The 27,063-nt window shown below is 41.7% G+C and overlaps 1 protein-coding gene and 1 long non-coding RNA gene across 35 annotated transcripts in view; one reads left to right on the plus strand and one right to left on the minus strand.

Moving 5' to 3' along the window:
- The window catches only part of LOC138763212 (uncharacterized), a 45,978-nt gene extending 33,218 nt beyond the window's left edge, over positions 1–12,760 (minus strand). Inside the window, exons 1-2 of the long non-coding RNA XR_011357402.1 lie at positions 12,600–12,760; positions 2,371–2,538 (exon numbers count right to left, since the gene is read on the minus strand). This is a non-coding gene — a long non-coding RNA (uncharacterized lncRNA). The remainder of the gene's footprint in view (positions 1–2,370; positions 2,539–12,599) is intronic.
- Positions 1–27,063, plus strand: part of LOC138763207 (contactin-4-like) — a 2,221,540-nt gene that overhangs the window by 879,412 nt on the left and 1,315,065 nt on the right. For 30 of the 34 annotated variants that reach the window (XR_011357395.1, XR_011357394.1, XR_011357396.1 and 27 more), the window contains one exon: positions 13,330–13,373. The gene's annotated coding sequence lies outside the window, so the exon portion shown is untranslated. Of the gene's footprint in view, positions 1–2,673; positions 2,779–12,856; positions 12,938–13,329; positions 13,374–27,063 lie in introns of those variants that run through there. The other 4 variants (XM_069936991.1, XM_069936992.1, XM_069936982.1 and 1 more) reach the window with 2 other exon arrangements.

Consider the following 27,063-nt stretch of genomic DNA (forward strand, 5'->3'; position numbering starts at 1 on the left):
CAGCTTTTGGTAAAATAAAACATAGTTAATGTTTCAGGTTGAAGACTTGTCATTGGAATTTAGAGAGGAGGAGGAATAAGAGAAACTGAGAGGATGGATGTGCAAGGAAAAGAGCACTTTGGTGATTAATTGAATTGGGATTAAGTGAGTTCAATTCAAGAGTAATAATAGAAAAATTATGAAATGTTTCAACATGCAAAATTGCAGAACATGCTCAATGGGGGAGTCTGTATTAATGAAGAAAGAAAAACTGAGCCAATATGTCACCTTGACGCCTTGCAGTAGAAATGGCCAGCAGAGTCAGAGGTAGGGAGGTCGCAAACTTTTTGACTTGTAGATATTACAGCTACACTAAACAGCTTTGCCTACCTAGGATGTGCAAGGTCCAATCATTGGTTATTATTGACTGGCAATTAATTAGTCCAGCTACCCATACACTGTAGTTCCTCAACCCAAATATTTCACTTCTCTCTTCATTGATTATGATCCAAAAGCCAAACATGTAAGGTTAGTTGACTTGTATATGAAAATTACTGTACACAGTGTAAATTGCATGATTATATGAAAAACATTACAAACTAAGGGTCTTTTTTTCCCCCCTTGGTCGGAGTTGTGATTTAACAATTCTTATTAATACAATAAAGCTCTCAGAGTTCAGTAGAAGATTAACATTTTAAATCTGTTTTATGTCCTAAATTCAAATTCCTGCAATTCAAGTTCAAATTATATCTGATTGTGTAAGTACAACTGGATAAAGCAGAGCTCTTCAGTCTTCAATGCAAACACACATGCATTTGTAGCACACATACAGACAACCAACTCGTATGCAGTACATTTATACGTATAAAAATAATATGTTCACCAACTGTATGTTTGTATAAGCACGCACACATTGAATCAAACTACTGGAGAGAGTGTAATTATAATTAAGAACCAACAATTCCATTTTAATTACTTAAATCTTTCAGTGAAAAGTGATGGGCTTTGACAAATGATTGAAATGATTTCCTGTTATTCTTTGTTCCTTCAGAATTTCTGATCAAGCACTTCAGACTTCAAACAATGTCTAAATTTAAATGAAACTGTCCAATCTATTTACGTTTCTGACAGGTGTTCAACTTTTTAGACAGCACTCTATACTTGGTCCTAGATATGGAATAAACCTATTCCCCTTTCCACTTGCCTGTCATGATTTTAAAAGGAAACAAATGTAAGGCTTTAAATGCTAAAATTAGACAAGGTCCTTGAAGAATATAAAGATGGCAAGAAAGAACTCAACGGGCATTAAATGACCAAAGGGAACATAATGTTTTTAAATAAGAATGTCTGCAGATGCTGTGAATGGAGTTTAATATACAAAAGTGCTGGAGAAACTCAGCAGGTCACACAGCATTCACTGGAGGCAAAGATACTTACTTGACATAATAGGCCTGAGCACTTCATCAAGTCTGAGCAAAAAGCAAGAAGATGACATGTAATCTCCTTGGCAAGTAGAATTAAACATAAACATAAGGTATTTGCATTTTAAAAAAAACAAGAGGATAACTGGGGAGAGGTTATATTGACCTCTGATCCAATTCTCTACATCAATAGTTCCCAAACCTTTTTCAGGCTGCTGCCCCCTTGGTTTTCAGGCCCCACCCACCCCCACCAAATAAAAAAATAAGTTTAACTAATATGCTTAACAAAGGGTTAATGTATTAGGTGATAAAATGCAGTAGTTGCCTGTAAAGTGGTGGGAATATCATTGCCTTCTAATATGACCTTCTCTGTGCTGTGTTGAGGTAGTAACTAACACTACAAGAATGTAAATCTACATTGAGAAATGACACCCTGACATTTCCCAGCCAGCTATAAACATCACAAGGGAACATACTGTGTAGATAAACAGATAGATAAACAGATAAATAAATAGATAGATAAACAGATAGATAAAAATAAACAAGAAAACACCAGCCGTGTGAAACATGTAGTCTCATGCAGACCCCTGACCAAAGGTTTTTAAGAGTGCGATGAACACTCCAAATGTTTTGAGTTGGGTCTCAGTCTAGAGAATGAGTTACTGAACTCTTTCTTTGTACCCCTTCTGCTCGCATTATCAAGTTTGAATAAAGTAAACTGTTGTACACATAATTGGTCTGCCATGTTCTGCCGTTTGTTTTATTACAGCATGGGCTGACTTTATTTATGTGTATGTGTATATAATATATAAATAAAATGTATATACATACACACATACATAGGTCTACTGCAAATTTAAAACAACAACTTATCTAATAGTATAAAGAAATGTATATATTTCACAAATAAAACTTATTCAGTTGTAAACCCATTTATTTAGCAATATGAAAGGGTAAATTTATGTCTCACCTGTAACTACATTGTCTTCACAGTTTTAAATGGAAAAGAATCTTTCACGCAAGAGGAACATTGGTTGCTGTTGTTTATTTGGTGCTGATACAATCCATATTTCAGATATTCCACACAATATCGCCTACGCTTCTCTTTGTTTGCTGTGCTGCAGCCGCATTTTTTTTTCTACAACGAAAAATATAAGTTCTTTATAAAATTCATGCCAATCATTGATAAAATGCAGCAGAAAAAACATAAGGAAATATAATAGCAATGCAATTACTAGGAAAGCTACTGAAACAATATTACAAGTACGAATAAGAAACAAAAGACTTCAAATACTTCAGGCCTGTAATAATTGACTTATGCCTAATTCGAACATAACCCGGAAGCAAGTCGATGGATGGCTGTACTTAACATTAGAAGGTACAGTTAGATGTAAATACATAGCAAAAATGATTATGTGTAGCTGGTAACGTAACATAGCCTATATATGTAAAACATGCTTATGTGCAGTCATGAAATATAAGTTAACACTGCCTGATGTTACATAAATATAAATGAATGAATATATTGTGTGTCACCTCAGAGGAGAATGATAAAGCAAAGCATTTCTAGCAAAAAAAAAACAAATGTAAAAACCATGTAAATCACAGCAAAATATTAGCAGAAACAAAACAAGGAAGTATTGTGGTGTCCCCTATCATATCTTTATTATATTATAATTTAAATGTACATTACAAAACTGAAGATAACTTGCAATGCTTGCAAAACTAGAGCCTTGGCCCTTGCAGTCCTGAAAATATGAAGATCACCAGTCCCTATGGCGTCTGCTGTCTGATCTGGTTGACGTGTATCTTATCCAGGCCATGTCAGTAAGATACAAACAAACATTCAAACCACCCCCTTTTTTACTCACTACCCTCTTGGATCTGTCCACCACCCCCAGTGGGGTAGTATCACCCACTATGGGAATGACTGCTCCACATCAACCATGAAATCATCCAGGATGTTTTCAATAGAGCTCCTGTAGAAAGTTAACATGATGGTCAACTTTCGGAAACAGAACATTAGTAGCCTTGCCCACCTCAGTCTTCTCCGGAAGTGCAGTTGCTGTTGCGGCATCCTGACAAGCGAGGAGATGTGTTCAGAATAGGTCACTACTTAAGTGGACTCTGAGGAACTTGGTGCTCTCTATTCTCCATTACAGAGTTATTGATGTGTAATGGAGGTGGTCATCCCTGGTACTCCTGAAGTCAACAATCATCATCTTTGTCTTGACAATGTTGAGACTCTGGTTGTTATTCTCACATCAGATTTTCTACCTCTTCTCTGTTGTGCAACTCTTCATTATTGCAAATGAAGCAAACTACTATCATGTAATCTGCAAACTTGATGAATCAGTTAGAGCTGGATCTATTGATGCAGTCATAGGTCAGAAGCGTGAGCAGGAATGGGCTGAGCACACGGTCCTGAGATCCATCAGTACTCAGCATGATGGTACTCGATGTTTTGCTGCCAAACCTGACAGACTATGGTCTTTCTGTTAGCAAGAACAGAATTTAATAATAATAGAGAGGATGGTTGAGCTTCTCCACCAGCATCTGCGGAATGATTGTATTAAATGCCGAGTTGGTTGATGAACAGCATGCTTACATATGAGGTATTATTCTCCATGTGGGTCAAGGACAGGACTATAGCATCAGCAGTGTAACGTTTTGTTCTGTTGGTGAATTGAAAAGGTTCCAGTGAACAGGGATTCACTGGTAGTGTGTTGTGCTGATGGCTAGCTCTGCCTCCATCTGCTCACATTATAAACCCAGCTTCTTGCCTAAACCCAAAATCCTTCTGAAAACTACTGTGAGACCCTACCCATAGTTATAAACTAATAAAAGCATTTGCTTTCCTTCCAGTTGTGGGAGCTTTTATTCGCACTACACAGTGTCTCTGGGAGGTGTGGTTTGAAGCATTCGTCATCAGACTCTTTTTTATTTTTTTTAATTTTTTCACATTATGAACCATATCAATCAAAATACACACAAACATTTCCCTCTTAAATATACACAGTGGCATTTTCTCTCCTTTTCCCCCCTACCTTCCCTCCCTCCTTCACACCACCCTCCAAACCCATTAAACGTTCAACATATACAGTACACTAAAACCATTAAACAATGTCATCACACAATGAAAATAAACTAGAAAATTGTGTCATCTACTTTTACACACTGGTTTAGGTCATTTTGTTTTCTTCTCATTTTATCATTTTAGGCGGTGGAGGTCAGTGGTAAGTCCTCTCTGTTGTGTTCCAAATTTGTTCAAATAATGTGACTTTATTTTTTTAAATTATATGTTATTTTTTCCAATGGAATACATTTATTCATTTCTATGTACCAAGTTGACATTATACATTTTTTTTGCAACAGCTCATGCTATCATAATAAATCTTTTTTGTGCTTCATCCAGTTTGAGGCCTAATTCTTTATTTCTTATATTACTTAGAAGAAAGATCTCTGGATTTTTTGGTATGTTGCTTTTTATGATTTTATTTAATACCTGATTTAGATCTTCCCAAAACTTTTTCACTTTCTCACGTGCCCAAATTGCATGTACTGTTGTTCCCGTTTCCTTCTTACAGCGAAAACATCTATCTGATAATGTTGGATCCCATTTATTTAACTTTTGGGGCATTTCTAGCCTGTTTAACCAATTATACTGTATCATGCTTAACCTCGTGTTTATTATATTCTTCATAGTTCCAGAGCATAATTTTTCCCATATTTCATTTTTTATCTTTATGTTTAAATCTTTTTCCCTCTTTGGGTTTATAGCTTATTTCATCATTTTCCTTCTCTTGCAGCTTGATGCACATGTTTGTTATAAATCTTTTGATTATCATTGTTTTTATAATCACATAATCAAAGCTGCTTCCTTCTGGTAATCTCAATCTGCTTCCCAATTTGTCCTTTAAGTAGGTTTTCAGTTGGTGGTATGCAAACATTGTGCCATGAGTTATTCCATATTTGTACTTCATTTGTTCAAATGTTAATAAATTATTACCCAAAAAACAATTTTCTATTCTTTTGATTCATTTTCTCTCCCATTCTCTAAAGGAAAGGTTATCTATTGTGAAAGGGATTAGTTGATTTTGCTTCAATAATAATTTTGGTAGTTGGTAATTTATTCTTTTCCTTTCTACGTGTATATCTTCTTCCATATGTTGAGTAAATGGTGCAGTACTTCTATATTGCACCAGTTTTTCATCCCACTTATAAAGTATATGTTCTGGTACCTTCTCTCCTATTTTTTCTAGCTCGATCTTGGTCCAATCTGGTTTTTCCCTTGTTTGATAAAAATCTGATAGATACCTTAATTGTGCTGCTCTATAATAATTTTTAAAGTTTCTTAGCTGCAAACCACCTTGTTTGTACCATTCTGTTAAGAATTTCCTTATTATTCTCTTTAGTTCATTGAAGAATTTCTCTGTTAAGGGAATTGGTAATGATTGAAATAGGTATTGTATCCTTGGGAAGACATTCATTTTAATGCAATTTACCCTCCCTATCAATGTTAGTGGCAATTCTTTTCCAATGTTTTAAGTAATCCTGTAATTTCTTCATTAATGGCTGATAATTTAATTTGTATAGGTGGCCTAAATTGTTATCTAATATAATACCTAGGTATCGGATTGCTTCTGTTTGCCATTTAAATGGTGATTAATTTTTAAATTCTGTGTAATCCGCATTATTCTTCGGCATCGCTTCACTTTTATTTGCGTTGATCTTGTACCCTGAATTTGTCCATATTCCTTCAATTTCTTATGTAGTTCTTTTATTGATATTTCTGGTTCCATTAAGTATAATGTGATGTCATCTGCAAATAGACTGATTTTATATTCTTTCTCCTTTATTTTTATCCCTTTTATTTTATTTTCTGTTCTTATCAGTTCTGCCAATGGTTCTCTTGGGAGTCCATCCTCTCCAGGTGTTTTATTGTTCAGCAGCTTTTTTAATATATCCTGTATTTCCTCTATTTCAAATAGTTTTATCAATTTGTTTTGCACCTCTTCTTGCAATTTCGGTAGTTCAATTTTAGCTAAACACTCATCTATTTTGTCTTTCCCTTTGTTCTCAGTTCGGTATAATTGTTCATAGAATTCCTTAAAGTTTTCATTGATCTCTGTTGGGTTATATGTAATTTGTTTGTCCTGTTTCCTTGATGCCAATACAGTTCTTTTAGCTTGTTCTGGTTTAAGTTGGCAGGCTAATATTTTGTGTGTTTTTTCTCCTAGCTCGTAATACTTCTGCTTTATTTTCATTATGTTCTTCTACACCTTATACGTTTGTAATATTTCATTTTTTATTTTTTGTCTGCCAATTCTCTTCTTTTTGTTGTATCTTCCCTTGTTACTAGTTCTTTTTCTGTACTTACTATTTCCCTTTCCAACTGTTCTTTTTCCCGATTGTAGTCCTTTTTCATCTTTATTACATAACTTGTTATCTGCCCTCTGAAGTCTTTCATTCCATCCCATAATATAAATTTGTCTTTCACTGATTCCATATTTATTTCAAAGTACATTTTAATTTGGCATTCAATAAATTCTCTAAATTCCTGTCTTTTAAGTCTTTCTTCTTTTCTTCTTTGGCTTGGCTTCGCGGATGAAGATTTATGGAGGGGTAAATATCCACGTCAGCTGCAGGCTCGTTTGTGGCTGACAAGTCCGATGCGGGACAGGCAGACACGGTTGTAGCAGTTGCAGGGGAAAATTTGTTGGTTTGGGTTGGGTGTTGGGTTTTTCCTCCTTTGTCTTTTGTCAGTGAGGTGGGCTCTGTGGTCTTCTTCAAAGGAGGTTGCTGCCCGCCGAACTGTGAGGCGCCAAGATGCACGGTTTGAGGCGATATCAGCCCACTGGCGGTGGTCAATGTGGCAGGCACCAAGAGATTTCTTTACGCAGTCCTTGTACCTCTTCTTTGGTGCACCTCTGACACGATGGTCAGTGGAGAGCTCACCATATAACACGATCTTGGGAAGGCGATGGTCCTCCATTCTGGAGACGTGACCTACCCAGCGCAGTTGGATCTTCAACAGCGTGGATTCGATGCTGTCAGCCTCTGCCATCTTGAGTACTTCGATGTTAGGGATGAAGTCGCTCCAATGAATGTTCAGGATGGAGCGGAGACAACGCTGGTGGAAGGGTTTTAGGAGCCGTAGGTGATGCTGGTAGAGGACCCATGATTCGGAGCCGAACAGGAGTGTGGGTATGACAACGGCTCTGTATACGCTTATCTTTGTGAGGTTTTTCAGTTGGTTGTTTTTCCAGACTCTTTTGTGTAGTCTTCCAAAGGCGCTATTTGCCTTGGCGAGTCTGTTGTCTATCTTGTTGTCGATCCTTGCATCTGATGAAATGGTGCAGCCTAGATAGGTAAACTGGTTGATTGTTTTGAGTTTTATATGCCCGATGGAGATGTGGGGGGGGGGGGGGAATGGTAGTCATGGTGGGGAGCTGGCTGATGGAGGACCTCAGTTTTCTTCAGGCTGACTTCCAGGCCAAACATTTTGGCAGTTTCCGCAAAACAGGACGTCAAGCGCTGAAGAGCTCGCACCAACCCTCTTTTCAATCTGAAAGACCTCAACAATTAAGACGCTGTTTACACCCGGTACCGCACAGATGGCAGTCTCTTCAATCTGAGGTGCCTGCAAGCTCACACCAAGACACAAGAGCAACTTGTCCGTGAACTACTCTTTGCAGACAATGCCGCTTTAGTTGCTGTCTGTTAAGTAGCATGGAGTTTAATCTCCATCTATATGTTCTTGGTGGGATGTCCTCCAGTTCTATTGCTAATAACAGGGGTGAATGATCAGATAGCAATCTAGCTTTATATTCCATTTTCCTAACTCTCCCTTGGATATGGGCTGACAACAGGAACAAGTCAATCCTTGAGTATGTTTTATGTACTCGAATAATATGAGTATTCCTTCTCCTTTGGGTGTTCCCTCCTCCATATATCCAAAAGTTGCATTTCCTTCATTGATTTAACCATAAATTTGGCCACTTTATTCTTTTTGTAGTCTTTTGTTCAGTTCTATCCACCTTTGGGTCCAAATTAAGGTTAAAATCCCCTCCTATCACTATATTCCCCTGCATATCTACAATCTTCAAAAAAAAATCTTGCATAAACTTTTGATCCTCTTCATTAGGTGCATATATATTGATCAAATTCCAGAATTCTGAATACATCTGACACTTTATCATTACAATCCTCCCTGCTGGATCTATTATTTTCTCCTCTATTTTGATTGGAACATTTTAATTGATTAATATAGCTACACCTCTGGTATTTGAATTATATGATGCCCTACCCAATCCCTCCTTAATTTATTATGTCCCACTTCAGTTAGATCTTTTCCTGCACGAAGCATTTGTCATCAGACTTTTGAAGCATTTATTATGGTGGAGGTCAGTGCCACTGGATGATCATCTTTGAGGGTTTTTACTGTTCCACTCTTTGGTGCTGTGATGGTACTTGCTGTTTTGAAGCCCACAGGGATGATGTATTACTGCAGTGACATGCTGAAGGTGTCTGAAAGGACCTCTATCAGATGGTCAGCACAGTCCTTTTGTATCTGACCAGGTATGAAATCTGGTCTCTCTGCCTTGTGTGCGTTCACCCTAGATATAGTTCTCTTTACTTCAGTTGTGGCTATGCAGGGAACCCATTCATCAGGGGGACATGGGAGCTTTCTTCGGTATCAGACAATTCTTCTTGTCTAACCATGCATAGAAGATGTTCAGTCTGTCCGGAAGAGAAGTGTCATTGTTTTTGACTCACAAGGTTGAGTAGTGGTCTATTATAGTTTTGTTTCCTTCCCATGTGTGCCTTGTGTTGCTAGTGTCACACACCTTTGGATTTGTGTGTACCGGACTGCATGGAAGAGTTCAGCTCTGGCTGATCTTCGTGACATCTGTCCTGAAGGCAGCATCATGAGCTCTGAGAAGTGCCCAGACTTCTGCATCCATTCATGGTTTCTGGTTAGCCCAGGTGGTGAAGAATTTGATCTCTTTGACATCCTCAATGCACTTTCTGATATAGCCAGTCACTGAGCTTGTGTACTCCTCGATGTTTACATTCCCATTGTAGGTGTCCCCTTCCCTGAAGCAGCTCTAGTCCATGGTCTCAAAGCAGTCCTGCCGTGCTCCTGTTCTTACAACTGTCATTTTGTTTTAATGGCTGGCACAGTAGCATAGTAGTTAGCACAATGCTGTTACAGCACCAGGTTCCAATCCAGGGCTGTCCATAAGGAGCTTATTCATTCTCGCTGTGTCTGCATGGGTTTCCTCCAGGTGCTGTGGTTTCCTCAAACCCTTCTAAACAAACCAGGGTTGTTGGTCAATTGGGTGTAATTATGCAACATGGGCTTGTGGGAAGAAAAGGGCCTGTGACTGCTGCTAAATTAAAAATTAAGTGCTTCTTCGGCAGGTCACTGGATTGAACCTCGCTGATTTCAGTCTTCAGCACCTTGTCCCCATCCATTTGGGTTGGATGTGGAGGGCTTGATGAATTGGCACCCCAGTCTCAGAATGGGCAGCAAAGTGCAGTAATGTTTCAGCAACAATATTCCTGAAGCTCTGCTGTCAGTACAATCTGGCAGCCTTTGATATGGGTTAAGGCTGGGGAAGGAGTTGAGGTTTTACAAGGGGTTTTAAATGTCATTAATCTTCAGAGTTGTATTGAAACCATTGAGATTGCTTCTTGATTAAACAGATAATTCTTTCAAAATTCAAATACAGAAATCACTATAAAGTGCATGAATATACTAAAGAATTAAAAGCATTATCATTAATTAAAATCAACTAAATGAAAAATAAGAAACCATTGGTTTCTAATTTCCAGATTAGTCATGCTCATTCACATGGCAATTGACTGACTCCACCATCTGGTCTTGTAGCTGGGTAGGTTATGTCCAGAACCCTCTTACCTGGGAGCAACAAACCACGACTTGCTCCCTTCAAAATCACTGGCGACATTTGCACACACATTTCTATTGCTCCTATCACTTACTAATTCATTTTACAATTCTAACTTCAAATTAATGATTTATCATCTGCAGATTTTACCTCCTCTCAGCAAAACATCTCAAGAAGTTTGCTTTCACAAGCCCATGCTCATTACAGCCCTGCTAGAATAAGGAGTGGTATTAAAACTTTTATCTAACATGCCATCAATTATATGCCATCAACAAATGTATTTTTCTTATTACTTATTTTAACTGACAACTGTTTTCCAGACTTTAAATACTCAAGCAGCAGGGATTTCTTCTGAGCAGTTTTGGTTCTTCACTTCAAATCTTCTTCTCTTGCGGTGCTGAGATTGATTTTTGGGTCAGCTATGTGCTGGCATTGGACAATCATAGTGCTGGAATGATGAATGAGGCAATGATTTACAATAAGTGTGCAGATTATGCTGCTGCTGAGCCGAACAACTTGGCAGGGAATTCAGTGAAATGCTGGAGGAATTCAGCAGGTCTTGAAGTACCCATAAGAGGTATATATCACAAACATTTCAGGCCTGAGCCCTTCTTCACAGTATGAGAAAAAGCAGGCAGGTGCCGAAATAAAAGCAATGACGGGGGAAAGAGTGCAGAACAGACAAAAGGTGATAAAGGGAGAGGAAGGGTGAGAATTGATGGTTGGGGGTGGGGGTGCCATTGGCTCTGTGAATGCAGATCTGTGGTAAAGAAGACAGAGGGAAAATGGAAGAGCGATTTACAGAGCTACAGGAAAAATTGGAGGTGGCGGTGGTGGGGGGGGGTGCTGCAAGTGGAAACCAGAGAATCAATTTTAATAACATTTGGTTCCAGGATTCCCAGGCAGAATATGAGGTGTTGTCCTCCAATTTCTCCATGTTTGCATGCATTTCGCAACAAGCTGATTGAAAATGAGGTATTTCTCAAATATATCAATTTGTGTACAAATGGTTTCATGGTGGTGGAGGAGGAGAGTGGATGATGTGTCGATCTATAAGCTGCTTTGGTCCGGTTGCTGTAGTTATTTGTTCACACAATGATTGTATTTTTCTCAAGGAACTGTGAAGATTCTTCAACACTAATCACCCCCTGTGGTGCACTGTTGATCAGAAGCAAACACACAAAACCAAAAGACCGTACCACAGGCTTTATTCGACATAAACTTCCACACAGCCAGCTCTGAGGAGAGCTGCTGTAAACTCTGAGAGTGTCTTCGAAGGGCCAGCTCAGGCTCATATCCCAGAGAGTGATCGATACCTGACCGGGTGGGGCTTGGTCTATTCAGGTCAGCTGATTGACAGCCGGCGAGGTGTTGTCTTGTCCCCATGCTCTTTTGCAGGTACAGAGGTTGCCCCCTGCAGTATGCCAGTGGTGTACCACCACATGCCTCAACCCCCACATTTTTCTCTATAGCCCCTTTGACACTGGCACTCTGTCCTAGGAATTAATTGGGAATTTACTGGGACAGGATCCAGTGGAAAAGGAACACTGTCTGAACACCGGTGTCAAATGATGTCATTTCACGCCAGGGATGAACCTCCTCTAACCCTATTCATATCCCTGGTGTGCTGATAAAACCAGTGGAAAAGGGACAGCAGAAAATCACCCGTTTCTTGTTGAAAGTCGAACACTTCTAATCATCGGGGATGAGTGTGTTCAGTGGAAAAGCAATTAGTGTCCCAGTTAAGGGTAGCCCAATCGAAACAGCACAAAGGGCTTCCTATCCCAGGACACTGCCTGTGGAAAAAGGGGTTTATGTCTCCTTTCCTATCACTCAGTCTGCCTGCCTCTCTTTTTCTTTTCCATTGATGCTAATGTAGCTGTTTGCTACTTGAAAGAAGACACATACACTTAATGTATTCAGGTTGAGCACTGAGTTTTATTAGGGCTCAGGCCTGACTTTTATACTTGCACTGTTCCTGCCATGGTCCCCCTTGGCTGATGTCACAACATGCATAACAAAAATGGTTTCCTGCATGCGGGTACTTTCCTGCATAACAATGCCCTTCTTACCCATGCGCTGCCCCTGTCTGTTGGCTGCACAGCAAGTCCAGTGCCATTTTGGGGTCACTGGCTTTTAAGCTGCCCTTGCCATTCACCCGCCAGTTCTCCTTTGGGGCCAGTGCCACTACGAGGGCTGCTGGCCTTTGGTTGCACTCTCCGCCCAGAGCGCTGGTTCAATCGCCGCTGTGGTGGGCTGCCATACATAGTCCATTTTTACTCACCTTTCTGATTATAGCCAAGTCGAGTTTTCTCCATAGCTAGTAATAAACAAAGTGCAGTGCACTTTTATTTTCATCTCACACATGTAGTCTCACACATGTAGTCTTAGATATAGTAAAATATCTAAGAATTAATCTCCTTTTGAGAATAAATTATGCATGATGTGAAATAACTCCTGTTTGTGACCAAATCATTGACTGTAACCATCACTTTGAAAATTGGTGATGTGAGCATGTTTCCTATTGTGAGACAAAACAATTGCTTTATTCAGTTGTGAGAGGTGGAATTTGCCTGCAAGGCCTGTATCTGTTGCCCATTTATAATAGTCTTTCTAAAAGTAGTAAGTTGTATTTTTGAATAATGTCAGTCCATGCAGTGAAGGATCTTTTTCCTGATGTTGGGAAGGGAGTTTCAGGATTTAGGCCAAGCAATGATTTAAACATAGCAATAAGTATTCAATATGCAAGTGTGTGACTTGAAGGAAACCTGCAGTTTGTGATGTTTCCTTTTGGGTAGCAGAGGTTTAAAAAGTACTGTCAGAGGTACATAGCTAAGTAATTGTAGCCATTGTGGTGGTGGCAGAGGAAGGAATATATTTTGGGGGTAATCGATAGGGTGCCAATCAAGTGGATGCCTGCAAACTTACTGAGATTTGATTAAGTCTGACCCTTCCTGATGAGTGGTGATGATTCCATCACATTTCCTGACATGTTTTTCCTGTTTGCTTTCCAGGTCGCTCTCCTTGTGGCTTTGCAAGATTGATATCTCTTTTTCAGGTAAGCCTGGCATTTTTCTTAGCATGTTCTTCTAGAGACCAGATTAAATTAAGTCTCTTGACATGAAGATACTGATAGAGGGAGAAAAATTCTGGATCATGATATCTTAGTTTGGTCATGGAATGCAAATCTCCTGTTGATGGTCCATGCTACTTTACAGATGTTCAGTTTTGAGTCATTGGATCTCTTTTCGTTCAGTCTGATTTAGCATGATTGTGGTATCATTCAATAACATAGAAGTGTCTTCAGTGTAGATGCAGTTTTGTCTCCATGCAACAAATTTTTCATGGAATATTGCATCTGGAGAAAGTAAACTAGTTTGTCTATTGTTTTGGTTATTCGTGTCCTCATATTAGCTTTTGGAGCTACATCCTTTCATCTGCTATTGCAGCAACAACTTGATGGTCATTAAGGTCCCTCATCTAGATTGCATTCTGGGCTCTTGCTATTCTGAGATCTTATTGCAAATAGTATTCAATGTGGATAAGCACTGATTTGTCAGCTGAGGAGAGATTTTGAGTAGAAATTAGCATGGTATTTTCTTGCTCATTGATGACCAATTGCAACTTTGTCTTCACTCCTTAAGTTGGACATAAATTAAGATTAGATTTAAATTTGAACAATTTTGTACAATTCAGAGGTATATATTTTCGTGTATTTCTTAGAATTGTTAGAAGAAAGCTTCTACCCAAGAAATGCAACCCCAACCATCTGGGCAGACCCATTGTTTCTGGCTGCTCTTACCCCACTGAATTAGTTTATTCTTATTTTCTCCCCAGGTCCAATCCCTCCCCACCAACATCCACAACACCTCGCATGCCCTCCATCTCCTCCCCCTCATTGCTGCTGTGTGCTCCACCTATCATCTCCTGTCTTTGCCACCCTCTTTCCCTACCCTACTCTTTTATTTTGGTGCCTACTAGCATTTTCTCGTACCTTGATCCAGGGCTCAAGCCTGAAATGTAGTCATGTATCTTTACCTTTGCTACATAAAGGACACTGTTTGACCTGCTGAGCTTCTCCAGCATTTGTGTTTCTTACTGCAAATGCTATTTCAGCTTTGGGAAGGCAATGAACCCCTTTCAATCTGCTCTGTAATTGGTCTTGATTAAAATATAAGCCATCAGTCAAATATTTGATATGTTCCATGATATAACCCTACATTGTATTTTGAAAATGAAAGTTATTTACTTAACAAAGAGTTGGAGCGCAAATGTGAAAGAAGGCCTTTCAAGGGCACTGCTGACCTGAAATTAAAGTTATTGAAGGTGTTGATTACATTGGAGGAGCAAAGTTGTGCATTCCATTTATGATGAAATATGAGAAAGAATTTTGTTTCCTTCTTGTGATTGCAAATGATTTTAAATTGAGCATTTATCACATTTTTTAAATGCTATAACAGATACATGGCTATTCTCACATTTCACGTTCTGTGTTCACTCCACACTTTTGCCAGCTGAATCATTGTATCATCTGCTGCTAATTCCAAAGCACTTGCTATATTTCTTCTATTATGTTGCCTTTGAAATAATGTAAAAAAATATAAACTCTCAAGAAAGCTGTTGGCTCAAAAGCCAAAAAAGTCATATAAGCTGTAAAAGAAACTTTACAGTTATATGAAAAAAATGAAAATTCACCACAGAATCTAGTTATACCATCAGCAAAGTGGTAGAAGCAATCAAGCAACTCTTATTCGCCAGTAATCTTCTAAGCAAGGCCTAGTCTGGGTTTCACAAGGAGCACCTTCCTCTAATACCAGAGACAATGTGAGAGTTTATTTTCTATGGCAGCAAGGCAGTATTTGACTCAATGTTGAACCAATGCACTCTGGTAAAGTATCAATAATCAATTAAGGAAAAAAAAACCACTTCATCCTTGGAGTAATACCTCACACAAAGAAAGAGGTTTATGGTTGCTGGAAATCATTGAATCGAGTCTCAGAATATCACTGGAGGAATTCCTCAAAGCAGTATATTGAGATCCTTGGGATCAACCATCTTCTAATCCTGCATTAAAAATGTTCCTTCCATCATAAGATCAGCAGTGGGGTTGGTTGTCAATGTTTGCACAATGGGGAGGGAGATAAATCAGCTAGTTGACTGGTGTCACACCAACAACCTTGCACTTAACATTAGCAAACCAGTAAGATGATTACGGACTTCAGGAGCAATTCGGGAGAATATGAACCAGACTTATTCAAGAGCACAGTAGTGGAGAGGGTCAAGAACTTCAAATTCCTGGGTGTTAACTTCCCCAAGGATCTGTCCTAAAGACTCCATGCTGATGCAATCGTGAAGAAAACTAGCCAGCAGCTATACTTTGTCAGGTGATTGTGGAAATTTGGTATGTCACTGAAGACTCTCAAAAACTTCTACAGATGTATTGTGGAGAGCATTCTGGCCATTTGGATTACTCTCTTGTACGGGGGTGCCAATGCTCAGGACAAGAAAAAGCTCCAATTCTGCTTGTGACATCAGGGGGACCAGTCATCACTCCATCAAAGGCACCAACAAGAAGTGGTGTCTTAAGAAAGCAGCCTCTATCCTCAAGGACCCCCACCACCTTGGCCATCCCCTCTTCACTCAGAATCAGAATTTATTGTCCTTAACAAGTCATGAAATTTGGTGTTTTGTGGCAGCATCACAGTACAAACATTCATATTAGCCACCTTAGAATAATAAATATAAAAAAGCTCTTCTTGTGATGGTGAGTGCTCATCTTTTGGCTATTGTATCTTTTTCCCGTTGGTAGCAAAATTAAGAGGGCATGGCCTGGGTAGTGGGGGTCTTTGAGAATAGAGGCTGCTTTTTTAAGACACCACATCAAGTAAATGTCCTCACTGGAGTGAAGTCTGGTGCCTGTGATGTCGGAGGCCAAGTGAACAATCCTTTAGGTTCCTCTTGTCCTGAAATTTGGTGCCTCCATTACCAGACAGTGATGCAACCAGCCAGAATGCTCTCCACAGTACACCTGTCGAAGTTTTCAAGAGTCTCTGGTGACATACTGTCCTGGGTAAACTTGTACCTCTCACTTTGTTCGTTTTAAATTGGTCACAGTATTTGAGCTACCGAAAGAAAATAGGCACACACACCGAGAGCAGTTCAGTTTATACAAATCTTATTACAAATTCTAAAGCTGATATCAAATTACAATATGCAAGCCCTTCCCAATTATACTTATCAATGCCTGGACTGGTCCCAATTGCCGAAGTGGGGCAACGACCGCACACTTGTAGTAGGTGGTCGGGGTGCCGGTAGCAGCTTCTCAACCTCCCTCGACCGGGACATTGGCTGGACTCTAGAAGTTCTTCTTCTTGCTGAGAGATGTTGCCACCTCTCAGAGAGTCTCAAACTTCAGCAGCAGGACCATGGCTTATATTACCCAAAAACTGCTTACCCAAGCACAGTAAGAAAGATAAGCGAGCAAGCTAGAATACCAAGGTTTCTATCGAATAACATAATTTTCAGCTTATCACTTTGAATATAATGGTTTATTTTGCATCAAGGCTAGCTCTCTGACAGTCTGTGACCAAAACAAGCAGGAAGATTAAATGTTCTTGGTACACAGATGTCCTTTTAAGTCAGATAACTGCATCTCTGGCCCCTCGGTGGAATTTAGCTTATGTCTGCTGATTCTAAAACACAAGCAGGTTCTCAGCCTTGCAGAAGCAAAGGCTGCAAAAGTAAAAAAAACATGGTTTAAATCTTCCATTACACATACCGAATTTCCTCAGACACCTCACAAAGTATAGCCGCTGGCAAGTGTTCTTCTGCTATCAGAGGGAAAAAGGTACAGGAGCCTAAAGACAAGAACTCAGTGGCATATGGACGGCTTCTTCCCCTCAACCATCAAATTCCTGAATGATCAATGAACCAAAGCCACGGTCTTATTTTGACTTTTAATTCACTATTTTTATTTGTTTTTGTAAGGTGGCTTATATAATGATTTTCATGACTTTTTCATGACAATAAATTTGGATTCAGATTCTTCAGTAAAATCCCCATTATCTGGAATTCAAGCAGCCATTACCCTCAAGCAACTGCCAAAAAAAAAATCATGGAAAATAAATAGGTAAAAACTACAGTAGTTTGAAATAGGCGCCATCCTGCAGCGGTCAGTTCATCAATCACGTAACACTCAGTATCAAGCTGTAAATACACTTAATGGCATCTACCAATCCCCATTGGTGCCATGTATAGTACTGTATTCAATTCCATTCACAACTTCTCAGCAATTTAAGAATATTTGTGAGCTGGGAGCAAGACTTGATAACATTCAGGCATGGGTTATAATAATGGGTAGCATTTGTATTGCTGAGATGCAAGAGAGATGAAATTTATCTTTTCTATATAAACTGTTTGACCTGCTGATTTTCTCCAGCATTGTGTTTTTACTTCAATCACAATATCTGCAGTCTTTTGCGTTTTACTCATGCAAGTGAGATGAATTTTCCATTTGATTATATAACCATATAACGATTTATTGCACAGAAACAGGCCAGTTTGGCCTTACTAGTCCATGCTGAACATCTTCTCCCACCTTGTCCTACTGACCCGCATTTGGCCCATAACCCTCCAAACCTCTGCCGTCCATATACCTATCCAACTTTCCTTGAATCTTAACATTGATTTTGCTTCTACACCACTGACGGAAGTTCATTCCACACCCCCACCACCCTCTGCGTGAAGAAATTTCCCTTATATTTCCCTTAAACTTTTCCCCTTTTACTCTCAATCAATGCCCCCTTGTTTGAATCTTCCCCACTTCTCAGTCTATCCACATTGACTCTATATTTCAACTTACTGAATTTTTCATTATCCTGTTGGAAAGATGATGGCTAGTGCTGCTTTCTGTTTCTCCCCTCCACTTGCAGGCTAACCCTAGCCTTCTGGCAGTTCCTCATTTCACAGCTTTGATTTTGTTTTCTAACTCCAACTTGGGGTGGCATGGTTAGCACCTGTGATCGGCACCCAAATCCCGTGCTGTCTTTAAGGAGTTTGGACGTTCTGCCCATGTCTGCATGAGTTTTCCCTGTTGGCTCCAGTTTCCTCCCAACATTCAAAATGTATAGGGGGGGTCAGTTAATTAGGTGTAAATTGAGCGGCATGGATTCATGGGCTGAAATGGCCTGTTATCATGATGTATGTCTAAATTTAAAATGTAATAATTGGCTAATCAACCTATCAATCTTCAATAACAGCTTATCAAACTCACAATCACACCTGATATATTCCCTTGTTTTATCTATCGACCCTCTCTTTTGCTCTTTTTTCATTTGCCACAGTTGGTGCCTCCATGGAGGAACTGGTGAATGATTAAAGTACAAAGTGCATCCTACAAAATACATAACAAAACAGAGAGAATATAATTTCAAAACAGACCATATGTCACCATCAGTTATTTATGAAAGATGAAGAATAACTTAATCAGTGTACAAAAGGGAACTGATATTCATCAATATAAGTTAGACATGACAACTGTACTTTCACAATCAAAGTTAACATTAGATAGTTATTTTTGCCACATTTTATAGAAGCAATTGACAACTCACTGAATAAAACTACTATATGATCTGGATTTGTTGCCTTTGAGAAAGGAAGATTTCACTGTGGCCAAATCTGTTAGCACAGTAAGATATCAGTATTTCATTTTAGATTAAATTGCTTGAAAACACCAATTGGATGAAGCCATGGTTTGTTCTGAAATTAAGTGCACTGATCTTGATAAGATCCCAGTGAATGTTCATCTTATTCCATTTTCCTACTTCTTTTAACTCAGTTCTGATATTGTCAGGCAGAGCTGAAATTAAAAACTTAATGATATTTCACGAGCTTCTGGAAAGCACATAGAATTTAAAAGAGTTAATTGCAATAAGAAGGAGCCTTCATCTCAATTTAATAAACTTTGTAAAAAAATACAAAAATTATCTGCTTTTAATTTTGCTTTCCCTAAATTTCTTAAATTTCTAAGTCCCACTGGAACTGAGTCAATATTAACATAACATAACAATTTATAGCACGGAAACAGGCCATTAGGCCCTTCTAGTCTGCACCGAACCAAACACCCCTCTCTAGTCCCACCTCCCTGCACAATGCCCATAACCCTCCATCTTCTTCTCATCCATATATCTGTCCAACCTTTTCTTAAATAATACAATTGACTCCGCCGCCACTATTTCTCCCGGAAGCTCATTCCACACGTCTACCACTCTCTGAGTAAAGAAGTTCCCCCTCATGTTACCTCTAAACCTCTGCCCCTTAATTCTTAACTCATGTCCTCTTGTTTTAATCTTTCCTCCTCTTAACGGAAATAGTCTATCCACATCCACTCTGTCTATCCCTTTCATAATCTTAAATACTTCTATCAAATCCCCTCTCAACCTTCTACGCTCCAAAGAATAAAGACCTAATCTGTCCAATCTCTCCCTATACTCTAGATGCTTAAACCCAGGTAACATTCTGGTCAACCTTTGTGATAGTACATATCTATCACCAATGTACATAGTGTATATAGTAGTGTATATAGTTACTGTATCTAGACTGTGCTTATAGCGATTGGCTGAGAGCTAAGCCACACCCATTACCTGGGCCTTAAAGGGCTGTGTCCCTAGCCAGGTCGGATCATTCCGGACTGGTCGGCCACCTGTGAAGAGCTCCGGTCTTTTGCTAATAAAAGCCTTGGTTTGGATCAACAAGTCTTTGGTTCTTTCGACGAGCTCTACAATTTTATTAGCAAAAGAATTTTTTTTGAAAGGGATGGAGCGTTTAACTCGGCCAGAAAAACTTGTTATCGACCCACAGTCAGCTACAGCCTTCAAAGCCTTTAACTTCTGGCTGCTGAACTTTGAAAACTTCCTAAGGCTCATTGAGGTGGAGGAGGATAACCTGCGTCTAACAGCATTGCTGTCTATGGTGTCCTTGAGAGTCTACGAGAACATCCAGGATGAGACCACTTACACCGCAGCCATAAAGGTACTGAAAGAAATGTATAACCAACCGGTGAACAGAGTTCATGCCCGGCTCGTGCTTGCGTCGAGGAAGCAACAGCCCGGTGAGTCCAGTAGGGCATATTTACAAGTATTGAAGGCATTGGGCAAGGACTGTAACTGTGTGGACAAAACTGCTGCCGAGATCACAAATGATCTCGTCCGGGATGCCTATGTGGCTGGGCTCAGATCAAATGAAGTGAGGCTGCGCTTGCTCGAACAAGGGGTAGAAAAACTAGAGGACGTGGCCCGGATTGCAATCACAATGGAGGATGCAGCCTTAAAGTCCACCGAGCTCTCTAGGGACTGGACCCCTCGTTCTGATGTGAGTAGAGTGCCCTTCTACCCTACCCCTGACGGCCTGTCGGCTGCTGCTACCCTGCCCCGTGAGAACCCGAAATGTTATTTCTGCGGGAGGGACAAGCACAGCAGGTCCCAGTGCCCAGCAAGAAAAGCCAAGTGCCAGAAGTGCCTTAAAAACGGACACTTTGCTGCAGTCTGTAGGTCTAAAATGGCCGCCGGCAAACACAGTGCCTCGTGTGAAGCTCAACCGCCACTATCCCATTCAAACACTTCTTCTACAGAGCTCTCGTCCAATGAGAGCGAGGGCTCCCCTGCACGGCAACGCCTGACGTCACGGAGACGCCGAACCCGGAAGGGGCAGCCCACCCTCGCAACCATGGTGATGGCCCGCCTCTCGCCCCCGTGCGGGACACTCGACACTGCCGCCGCCACAGCCACCCCCGGGGCCGACGCTACCGCCGCTGCCAACGCCGCCACAACAGCACTTCCGGGAAGTCCTCCAATCTGCTCCTCGAGCGTTGACTACGTCATCCCGTTGCGTGACGTCATCGCGCAAAACTCCCCTGTCAACTGCTTCAATAACATTAAACCAGCAATGCTCTCATCCCCTCACCAGAGCAATGGAACTGATTAAAGTGCATGGACACTACACCAATTGCTTATTTGACTCTGGGTCAACTGACAGCTTTATCCAGCCAGATCTGGCCCTCCGTTGGGGACTTGACATTATTCCCACTACCCAGAGGATCTCATTAGCGACGAGGTCGCACTCGACTGGGATAAAGGGGTATTGCATTGCCACGCTGGAAGTACAGGGCGTAACGGTCACCCACTTCAAATTATTCGTCCTTCCCCAATTGTGCGCCCCAGTGTTGCTGGGATTAGACTTTCAGTGTCAGTTCCGAACGGTGTCCCTACACTTTGGGGGACCCCACGCCCCCCTCTCGGTCTGCCATCGCCCCACCCCCGAAGCACCCGAGCAACCCGCCCCCGTGCCCCGGGGCCAATCCTGCGGCCTTTCCACACTCCGGATTGCCCCGCCGGCACTCTTCGCAAACCTCACCCCTGGCTGGAAGCCTGTGGCCACCAAAAGTCGGCAATATAGTTACGAAAACAGGAAATTCATTAGGAGTGAGGTGCGTAGATTGCTGGATGAGGGCATCATTGAACCCAGTTCAAGCCCCTGGAGAGCCCAGGTGGTGGTTGTCAAGAATGAAAAAAAACTACGGATGGTGGTCGACTATAGCCAGACCATTAACCGCTTCACACTCCTGGATGCGTACCCCCTGCCACGCATCACGGATGTGGTGAACCAGATCGCCCAATACCGCATTTTCTCCACTATTGACCTACGTTCGGCCTACCACCAGCTCCCGATCCGCTGTGAGGACCGACCATTCACGGCATTTGAGGCGAATGGGCGGCTATATCAATTTCTCAGGGTACCATTCGGGGTCACTAATGGTGTCGCGGTCTTCCAGCGGGAAATGGACAGGATGGTGGACCAGAACGGGCTAACCGCTACCTTCCCGTATCTGGACAATATCACCATCTGCGGCCACGACATGCAGGACCACGACGCTAACCTAGACAAATTTCTTCAAACTGCCCGTCGGCTGAACCTGACTTACAATTTGGACAAGTGTGTCTTCCGGACCACTCGACTCGCCATTCTAGGTTGTGTGGTGGAGAACGGGATAGTCATGCCAGATCCTGACCGCATGCGTCCCCTAATGGACTTACCCCCCCCACATACCCAGAAAGCTCTCAAACGTTGCCTGGGCCTTTTCTCGTATTACGCCCAATGGGTTCCACACTACACCGATAAGGCACGTCCTCTTATCAAGACCACCTCCTTTCCCCTCTCGACCGAAGCCACAGCGGCTTTCGATCGAATCAAATCTGACATTGCTGCTGCGACGCTGCACGCGATCGATGAGTCTGTCCCGTTTCAAGTCGAGAGCGATGCATCCGACTTCGCCCTGGCAGCCACTTTGAACCAGGCCGGTCGGCCTGTAGCCTTCTTCTCCAGAACCCTCCAGGGTCCTGAGAGTAGACACTCCTCGATCGAGAAGGAAGCGCAGGCCATAGTTGAAGCAGTGCGTCGTTGGAGACATTACCTCGCTGGGAGGCGCTTTACACTGTTGACTGATCAACGTGCAGTCTCCTTCATGTTCAGCAACACCCAGCGTGGTAAGATAAAAAACGACAAAATCGCCAGATGGAGAATCGAACTCTCCACCTTTAACTACGACATCCTGTACCGGCCTGGTAAGCTCAACGACCCGCCTGACGCGCTCTCCAGGGGGACGTGCGCCAGCATACAGATGGACAGACTACGGAAACTCCATGAGGCGCTCTGTCATCCAGGGGTCACTAGGTTTGCTCACTTTGTCAAGGCGCGCAACCTACCCTACACAGTCGAGGAGATCCGCTCCATGACCCGAGCCTGTGCGGTGTGCGCTGAATGCAAGCCCCACTTCTTCCGTCCGGATAACTCCCACGTTATCAAAGCCACCCGCCCCTTCGAGCGTCTTAGCGTAGACTTTAAGGGCCCCCTACCGTCGACCAACCGTAATACCTACATCCTTACAGCCATCGACGAGTACTCCCGCTTCCCATTCGCTGTGGCCTGCCCAGACACCACTGCCACCTCAGTGATACAGGCCCTTCACACTATTTTCACCATCTTCGGGTACCCCAATTCCATCCACAGTGATAGGGGTTCCTCATTCATGAGTGCAGAGCTGCGACAGTACCTTCTGGAGTGTGGTATTGCTTCAAGCAGGACCACGAGCTATAACCCACGCGGTAATGGCCAGATCGAGAGGGAGAATGCCACTATATGGAGAGCGGTTACACTGGCTCTCCAGTCTAAAGGTCTCCCCACCTCTCACTGGCAGGAGGTTCTCAGTAGTGCCTTACACTCCATCCGCTCCCTCCTATGTACTGCAACAAATGCCACCCCCCACGAAAGGATGTTCCTTTTCCCGAGGAAATCCGAATCAGGAACCACTGTACCGGCATGGCTCACCATCCCTGGCCCCGTCCTTTTGCGACGCCACGTCCGGCACTCAAAGAACGACCCCTTGGTCGACCGGGTGATTCTACTCCACGCGAACCCACATTACGCCTACGTTGGGTTCCCAGACGGGCGGGAGGACACTGTTTCGGTGCGGGACCTAGCTCAGGACGCGGGAGAACCAGCAAACCCCCCAACCCAACCTTCCCCAACTCTTTATTCTCCGGGCCCCGTGCCGCAGCAGAAGGACCAACCGCACCCGGGCCACCCTGCCGACAACACGACTGGGGAATTGAGCGACGGAGCAGTCGCACCCGACAAGCCCGCTGGCGACACCACTCCAGCGACCCCGATCCCGGCACCACGGCGGTCACACCGGATGGTCAGACCACCTGACCGCTACAGTCCTTGACCTACCCCTTCCTTTCATTCTCTCCCTCGTTTTGTTTTTCCCAGGGTCAGTTCTCCAAGAAGGGGTGAATGTGATAGTACATATCTATCACCAATGTACATAGTGTATATAGTAGTGTATATAGTTACTGTATCTAGACTGTGCTTATAGCGATTGGCTGAGAGCTAAGCCACACCCATTACCTGGGCCTTAAAGGGCTGTGTCCCTAGCCAGGTCGGATCATTCCGGACTGGTCGGCCACCTGTGAAGAGCTCCGGTCTTTTGCTAATAAAAGCCTTGGTTTGGATCAACAAGTCTTTGGTTCTTTCGACGAGCTCTACAACCTTCTCTGCACTCTCTCCACTCTGTTTATATCCTTCCTATAATTAGGCGACCAGAACTGCACACAGAACTCCAAATTAGGCCGCACCAACATCTTATACAGTCTCAACATCACCTCCCAACTCCTATATTCCATGCAATGATTGATAAAGGCCAGCATACTAAAAGCCTTCTTCACCACCCTATTCACGTGAGTTTCTACCTTCAGGGAACGATGTACCGTTACTCCTAAATCTTTCTGCTCTTCTGTATTCATCAATGCTCTCCCATTTACCACGTATGTCCTGTTCTGATTCTTCTTACCAAAATGAAGCACCTCACACTTATCAGCATTAAATTCCATCTGCCATTTTTCAGCCCACTTTTCTAAGCAGCCCAAATCCCTCTGCAATCCTTGAAAACCTTCTTCATTATCCACTATTCCATCTATCTTAGTATCGTCTGCATATTTACTAATCCAATTCACCACCCCATCATCTAGATCATTAATGTATATAACGAACAACAATGGGCCCAATACAGATCCTTGAGGCACACCACTGGTCACCGGCCTCCAACCTGACAGACAATTATCCACTACCACTCTCTGGCCTCTCCCTTTCAGCCAATGTTCAATCCATTTGACTATCTCAAAATTTATACCTAAAGACTGCACCTTCTTAACTAACCTTCCATGTGGTACCTTATCAAAGACCTTACTGAAGTCCATATAGACAACATCCACTGCGCTACCCTCATCCACATTCCTAGTCACCTCTTCAAAAAATTCAATCAGATTGGTCAAACATGACCTTCCTCCCACAAATCCATGTTGAGTGCTCCTGATCAGACCCTGTCTATCCAGATGTTTATAAGTACTATCTCTAAGAATTTTCTACATTAATTTACCTACCACAGACATCAAACTTACAGGCCAATAGTTGCCAGGCTTCCTCCTTGAACCCTTTTTAAATAACGGAACCACATGCGCAATGCGCCTATCCTCCGGCACTATCCCCATATCTAATGACATTTGGAAAATTACCGCCAGAGCCTCTGCTATTTCCTCCTTCACTTCTCTCAATGTCCTGGGGAAGATCCCGTCTGGTCCCGGAGACTTATCCACCTTTATATTCTTCAAAAGCCCTAAAACTACATCTTTTGTAATCTCTATATTCCCCATATTTACCCAATTTGCTTTTTTTATCTCACATCTCCCAATATCCTTCTCCTTAGTGAATACTGAAGAAAAGAAACTGTTCAATATCTCCCCCATTTCTCTAGGCTCCACACACAGTTTTCCGCTCTGATTCTCTAAGGGACCAATTTTGTCTCTAGCTTTCCTTTTACCATTAACATATTTGTAGAACTCTTTTGGATTAGTTTTCACCCTGCTTGCCATAGTTTCCTCGTACCTTCTTTTAGCTTTCCTAATTCCTCTCTTAAGATTCCTCTTACATTCAATGTATCTTTCAAACATCCCCTTAACTCCATGCTTCTTATATCTAATGTATGCCTCCCTTTTTCTTCGAACCAAGTTTCCAATATTCCTTGAAAACCATGGCTCTCTCAAACCTCTCAAAATCTGATCTTTAAAAGACTTCCATCTCTCTACTACATCCTGCCCATAAAACAAATTGTCCCAATCCACACCCTGCAAGTCCTTTCGCATCTCCTCAAATCTACCTTTTCCCCAATCAAAAACATATTGTGGCCATGATTAAATTGTACTAGGATTCAAACCTCAACTGATGTCAACTTTCTCATTGTGCTGTTGGCAAATAAATTGGGGAGAAATTATTTTGAGTTGTCCAAGCATCTTGTGCTTAAATAACTTTGAGCAATAATTATTTATGAAGAAGAGGCTTGTTTTGTTTAATTATGTACACTAGGGCCTGGGGTAGATCAATTGTACTGAGTGATAGAGCAGGCTTGAGGGGTCAGTCTCTGCTCTTACTTTCTTGTGTTTAACCAGTGCTTGTGTTGACTCATTGAAGTACATGGAAAATACAGCAGTAAAATTGGTCCAGCTTGCTTCATTGGTGTTGGTACTCCACATCAGCCTATTTCTATTCTATCCATCTAATCAAAGTCCTTCAACACTTTTTTTTCTTTTATTTCTCCATTTCTCATCTAGTTTTCAGTATTTGTATTAGAGGTATAAAATACAGTAACTTGGCCACTGAAAGTTAAGGCTTGACCATTTCAGTTTATTTCCCCTTATCAATGGCAGTAAAAACTAATATTGTATATGCAAGTCTTACTCTTTCAGCATACATTTGTCAAAAAATATTCTTCAAAATAAAACTCTTCTAACTCTTTTACTTGTTCTTTATTTTTCTTCAGTTCAATCTTTCTTCTCCGGTTTATTTTATTTCACTCAATTTGGACATGAAAGGGTTTGCCCTCTTCCTGAACAGCACTTTCAAATTTGAGGCATTTGCTTGCCCTGTACATGTAGAACCTAGATTTCCAGTAAGGGGTCTTACACAGTTCAAGCTCCAGCACACGGCAACTTTGTCATACAAATTTTCCTGAAAATAAACAGGCACATCTGTTCATGATCTACTTGCTGGCTGTGATAGATTCAGGGTGTCATGTGCTCAATGAATTAGTGCAAAGAATTGGATTTTAAAAATTAAGTATGCAATCATTTACCTGATGCACA

The sequence above is a fragment of the Narcine bancroftii genome, chromosome 5 (genome assembly GCF_036971445.1).
Source record: "Narcine bancroftii isolate sNarBan1 chromosome 5, sNarBan1.hap1, whole genome shotgun sequence".
NCBI classification, from domain to species: domain Eukaryota; kingdom Metazoa; phylum Chordata; class Chondrichthyes; order Torpediniformes; family Narcinidae; genus Narcine; species Narcine bancroftii.